Source organism: Coptis chinensis, chromosome 6, assembly GCF_015680905.1.
Source record: "Coptis chinensis isolate HL-2020 chromosome 6, ASM1568090v1, whole genome shotgun sequence".
NCBI lineage: Eukaryota > Viridiplantae > Streptophyta > Magnoliopsida > Ranunculales > Ranunculaceae > Coptis > Coptis chinensis.
The window spans coordinates 100,036,521-100,042,520 of record NC_141461.1 but is presented as its reverse complement, the minus strand read 5'-3'; the positions used below and the strand labels follow the sequence as shown (position 1 = coordinate 100,042,520).

Genomic DNA, 6,000 nt, shown 5'->3' with positions numbered 1-6,000 from the left:
CGTAGTTGAACATTAGTTTCTCTGCTCTAAATGTGATGAAGTGTGTCGAGTCTTCTTGCTATTTCCTCATTTCACCCCTCGCAACATGCAATGCGACCGGTGGCTCCCTAATCCATGTCAATTTGCCGCCTTTGATATCAATCTCTCGCTCATCCCCGACAATCATATTATATAAAATTATACACGCCTTTATTATCGATTAATGTCATCCCTACTCCACACTCACAACGCCCTCTTGATTATCCCCACCTAGCTTGTAAGACACCAAATGCACGCTTCTTGCATCTTAGCAAAAAATCCCTTTATTTGAGTTGTTAGGTGAGGGATTGTTTGTACAAGTGTAGCCCATTTAGGATAAATATTAATCCTATCGGCTAGACAGTAACTCATGCCATTTTGTATGGGCGACCATTCACGGTGTAATTGCAACGAGGAGCATCACCACGCATCAGATTGTCAAAGAGGTGAGAACGTTGAAGCGTGTTGACGTTGTTGTTTGAACCCGTCATACCAAAAAAAACGTGCCAAATCCACAAGTCTTGATCGGCAACGACTTCCAAAATGATTGTAGGTTTTTTCTTATGTCCTATATGTGTACCTTGTCATGCCGTAGGACACATTTCTCATTGCCAATGCATACAGTCCAAACTTCCAAGCATACTCAGAAAGCCACGATTTTCACTTTGTGCAAGTAGACGTTGAATGTCTTCGAGTGTTCTTTGCTATTTGAACGTATTCATCCCACGCATCCGCACCACAACCATATGCAAGCAAACGAATGCAAGCAACCACCTTTTTCATACTTGTCAAACATGGTTTTCTAATGTCATCAACCTTGTATGTGAAGTACTTGTCATGGTCGGAGACGACTTTCAAGATTCGGAGGAAAAGATGGTGTTATATCCTAAACCTCCTACGAAAGATATCAAGGGGATACTTCGGGCTTTGCATGAAGTAATCCCTCATAATCCTATTGTGAACGTCGATTCGATGATCACAATAAATGTACTTTCTACTAGGGACCGAGCCTCGATGATCACGAGTAGCTTTGTGCATGTCTTGCAACAACGAGAAAATAGGTACTTAACATGTTCTCATCATCATTCACCATGTTCTCATCTTCGGATGAGGAGCTTGATTCAACATAGCGAGAAGAATAAGCCATTTTGAATGTAAGAAGAAATGTTGCAAAGTTGAGAATAGTAATGCAAAAAGTGTGAGTGAAGGCAAAATTGAAAAATTTGTGTGGTCTATAAAGTTGACACAAGAAATGAGGTTGGTGGTTGAGGAGTTGATGGTTGAGGCTTTGATGACAAGTAAATGCATGTGAGTGAAAAATTGGTTGAATTTGGCTAAGTCAAAATCGTGTCGAGTGTCTGGAAGGTACGGACGACACAATGTCTGTCGTCCATCTATTTAATTAAAACGTTTTTGTCGTCTGTACATAAATAACCTACAGACGGGAGAAACTATGTCGTCCGTCACTCGAAACTTATTATGGCAGTTACTAGCGAATGTCTTAGTTTTGTTTGGGTTTTTGACTCCTTCCAAATTTAATACCCTTTTAGTAGTCCCATTGGAATGACATTTTTGTGGTTGGAGTGCTAAATGAGCCTTTAGTAGCCCATATAGTACCCCACTGGACTTGGTCTTAGAGGTACAGTGAGAAGGAACTTTATTAATCACATCACAAACACTAAATTTATGATTCCAAGATTGAAATCGCATGGCTAAAAAAAACCAAATTTTATATATATATGAGGACAACTGCCGAGCTCATAATGGGCCGGATCGACAATGACGGATACGTGTTTTGGGCCTTAAGCCGAAATGCATGTTAAAATAATATCTGGTCTTCAAATTCTAGTGGCAGATCGAATAAAAAGTTAACTTGGAGCATTGCCAGTGAGGCGTCATTGTTGAACATTATTTATTCCAAAGTCTGCTTTTTCAGGTCGGTAAATCTGAAATCTGAATTGAAGGATGTGGGCAGCTTCATGTCTGGCGTCATGTTGTGCGGCCTGCGCGTGCGAGCGTTGCGGGTAGTATTAGCCGGCGGTCCGCAAGAATTGCATATTGTGGATTATTTGGTTTGTCCTTGATCGTTGCATGGATTCTTCGCGAAGATGGAAAAAATCCCTTGTAAGTTTCAATATTTTAATTTAATTAATATTAGCCCATTGTAATTGGTTTGCATCTGCAGGGATTAACCATTTTACTAAAACTCCCAATAGGGAGTGGTTTGAAACTGATGCGGTGCTTCGTGTTTTTTACCATCTTTGCTCTTATAATGGTTGGAGTCAAGAATCAAAAAGATCCCCGGGACCGCTTGCACCATGGTGGATGGATGATGAAAGTTGTAACCTGGTGTCTTCTTGTTATATTTATGTTCTTCCTTCCTAATGGGATTGTCAGCTTCTACGGTCATGTCTCACGTATTCAAAATTACCTATCTCATTGTTGTTTACCTCCTTTTTTTTTCTTTTTTCTTTTTCCTGTCTTGAATTATGGTGAATAACCATCTTGCGTGCTTAAATTTCATGAACATTCTCCACTAAAAAGTGCAATTGATGACGCTCTTGAATGATGCTATTTGAAACGTTTCAACTTTCAACAATTATTTGGATTTTTTCTTCAACAACGCAGTGGGGATTTAGGCAGCCCAAAGCCCAATTGACTCTGAAAATCATACATGACTTGCCTTCCCTGTCGTCCTTTACAGTCTGAGATAATTACTCATCCGTGGGAGGGACAAAGAAGGTTCAATTACAATCTAACATAGTATCTATAGCAGTCAGCTTATCAGTTACAGCTATTAGTCTGTAAAAACATGGGAAAAAACAAACAGTGCTCCCGCTCCCAATAGTTCATCCAAATGCTCTAATGATTTCAATGCTTTTTTTTTTTTTGTAATTTCCTTCAACACACCCCCTGAATAACATCTCAATGCTTTTAAGCTCTTGAAACATAACTGACCTTTGAATACCTCCACCAAAGCAACAATGTCTAACATTTTTAAAATGGTGTCTAATTGCTCAACGATATCTGTATTCTCTTGCAGTTCTTGCTCCATCAGTATTAAGATTTAGACACCCATCAGCTGGTGCTTACCTTTCGCTTTATTGAGCTTTACCATTAGTTGGTTTGATAGAACACCTAGTTGATGAAAAAATTGTCAGTTTTTCTGACACTGGTTTGTAAAGCGAAACTTTGTCAAATCCTAGTTAGCCAGAGAGTCATTATTTCTGATATACAGCCCTGCGTGCAGATTTTTGTTTTCATTTTATTGTTTTCATGTCTTTTAACTTTTAGATGAAGTTCAGTTGGTTACAAATTGACTTTTCTGTTACCACTTTAGTTAGAGTATGTATTCAAGTATGTTATATTGCTTATAGATTTCATTCATATGCTACCTTATTTGAGTTTGGATTGTGGCTTACTGTTAGTTTCTATAAATGCAGAATCGGCATCGAAATTTGGCTCAGGAATGTTTCTTCTTGTTCAAGTTGTTCTCTTGTTGGATTTCGTTCTCACGGATGGAATGACGATGGGTTAAAAAAAAGATGAGCAATTCTGGTTAGTGGAGTTTCTTAATCCTCTTGATATGTCTGTAAACCATAAAACGTTTTAATTCTGCTTCATTCTTTAGTTATTATGCTTTAATATTTGCATAGTGAAATGGACAGATTCAAGTTTTACTTCTATTTCATGTTTGCAACGTGATTTAAGTATTTATTCTAAATATTACATAAACGTTGATCTAAATACAGGTACGTCGCGTTGTTAAATCGTTTAAGCTAGTGTGTTACATTGCAACCATTTGCTTCTCGGGCTGCTCTTCCATTTTTTCGCTCCATCTGGACATGATGATTGTGGACTCAATATCTTCTTTATCTCGATGACTCTGATTTTTGTGTTTGTTTTGCAATAGTTGCTCTGCATCCAATTGTAAGTTGCTATCTTTCAATTATTATCTCATTCCAGTTATTATATACATGTAAGATGGTGTCCCTTGATGTTTTTAGCATGGAAGACAAACATGTAACTTGACCTTTTATATGCTAGACTTAACAATGAAAACACCGTCTTGTTAGTCCAAATTGCTGGATAAGTTCCTCTCCCATCTATGTATGTTTTCAAAATGACCTTTGATATACCAGAATTTGGCTTGTGAGATTGAGTTTGTCCTTTTTCTGTTTTTCTTTTATTCCATACCAGTGTCTAGACATAGTATTTGTGTTCTAAGAATGACTATCGGCTGCTTACTTGTTGTTAGGTTTCTTATTAACTGTGAGACCAGCAATTCAACATTCAACAAAAAGTGACACAAAAATTTGAATAACACTATTGAAAGTTGGAACAAATAGAAGGAAAATGTTATCTTCCAGTAGTATTATTCGATTAGTACTTACAAGATGAAAACAAATAGAAGAACAGTTGAGTTTCTTATAGATCTATCAGTATATGGAATTAGACAGGACCCCCCAAAATGAAGGAATGGTCAAGTCAACTTGTATTGACCATTAAAAGGACCACTTGAAATATCAAATATCACAGATCCCCCCCAACCATGTTTGTGAAAAGTTTACTTGCAACAAGACAAATGGCGGTCAATTCATGTTGACTTGACTATTCTGTCAATTTTGGTGGGGTGGGATGTGTACTTTCAGTTAAAATTGGGGTGGTTCAGATTGTGTCTAGTAATGGGTGGGTAAGTAAATATAACCTTCAAGAAAAATTACCAATGTAGTCATATACTTCATAGAATCACATATTAGCCTGTGATAAATGGTATATTCCTCTCCTAATTTTCATTTGTAAGCAACAGGTTGGTGGAAGTCTTTTACCAGCTTCAGTTATTTCTTTGTACTGCACATACCTATGCTACAGTGGACTTGCCAGTGAGCCCAGGGACTATGAGTGTAATGGCCTTCACAATCATTCGAAAGCCGTTTCCACTGGCACACTAACCTTGGGGCTCGTTACCACAGTACTCTCCGTTGTCTATTCTGCTGTTCGTGCTGGTTCTTCTCACGACTCTGCTTTCGCACCAAGTTCACCTCGTGCTGGTCAGTATTTTTCTTAGATTGCTATGAACTTCAAAATCTTCATAAAATGACTTACTGGTTACTCTCTTTTTGTGAAGGTGCGGATAAGCCTTTACTTCCATTTCAGAAGACGGATGAAGTGGATGAAAAGAAGGATGGAAAGGATAGGACTGTTACGTACTCTTATTCCTTCTTCCATATCATCTTCTCTCTTGCTAGTATGTATTCAGCAATGCTCCTGACAGGTTGGTCGGAGCCTCGGTTGGGGAAAGTGGGAAGCTGGTTGATGTGGGTTGGCCGTCCGTGTGGGTTCAAGCGCGGATAACAGGATGGGCTACTGCTGGTCTGTTTATCTGGTCTCTGGTTGCTCCTGTCTTGTTCCCGGAGAGGGAGTTCTGATGGACTTCCCCACTTACTTAAGCTTAAGTGTATATGTGGTACTATTGTGCGAGTGTGTGTACAAGTTTCTCAGAGTTTGCATATTCTGTGATATTGTATATGTTTGTACTTACGACACTTTAAAGTTTGTACTTACGACACTTTAAAACACCTCAACTTGGTATTACTGCCACAACTCAGTCATCGTGTTTGCAGATAATAGCAGTAATCAAGATGGTTTGCATGCGATTTGTTTTGGATATTATATATATATTTTTAGTTACCTTACAAGGCTTACAACGATGACTGATAATGAAGTGTGTATGTGACTCATTTCAACTTTATAATCAGATAGTTAGTGTTACACCCCCCCCCCCCCCCCTAGATGAGCAACTTTCTGATGTGCTCTCTTTTACAATCTTTGACATTAGCATGTCGAACAATTGCCTGTGGGCACCTGCACTCTTGCAGTGTTACCCTTAGCATCCTAGGATTCGTAGCCATTACTATTTGAAGGTTGAAGGTTGTTCATTATGGTATGTAAAATGACTAGAGTAACAGGCGTTGCAAATAT

The 6,000-nt window shown here is 38.5% G+C and overlaps 1 pseudogene across 1 annotated transcript; it reads left to right on the top strand.

Moving 5' to 3' along the window:
* The first annotated feature begins 1,891 nt into the window (after positions 1 to 1,891).
* On the top strand, positions 1,892 to 5,672 carry LOC147496133 (uncharacterized; annotated as a pseudogene). The gene is made up of 6 exons (XR_015198004.1): positions 1,892 to 2,142; positions 2,204 to 2,423; positions 3,462 to 3,580; positions 3,771 to 3,948; positions 4,829 to 5,069; positions 5,147 to 5,672. The product of XR_015198004.1 is annotated as an uncharacterized LOC147496133 (transcript).
* The last annotated feature ends 328 nt before the right edge of the window (positions 5,673 to 6,000 follow it).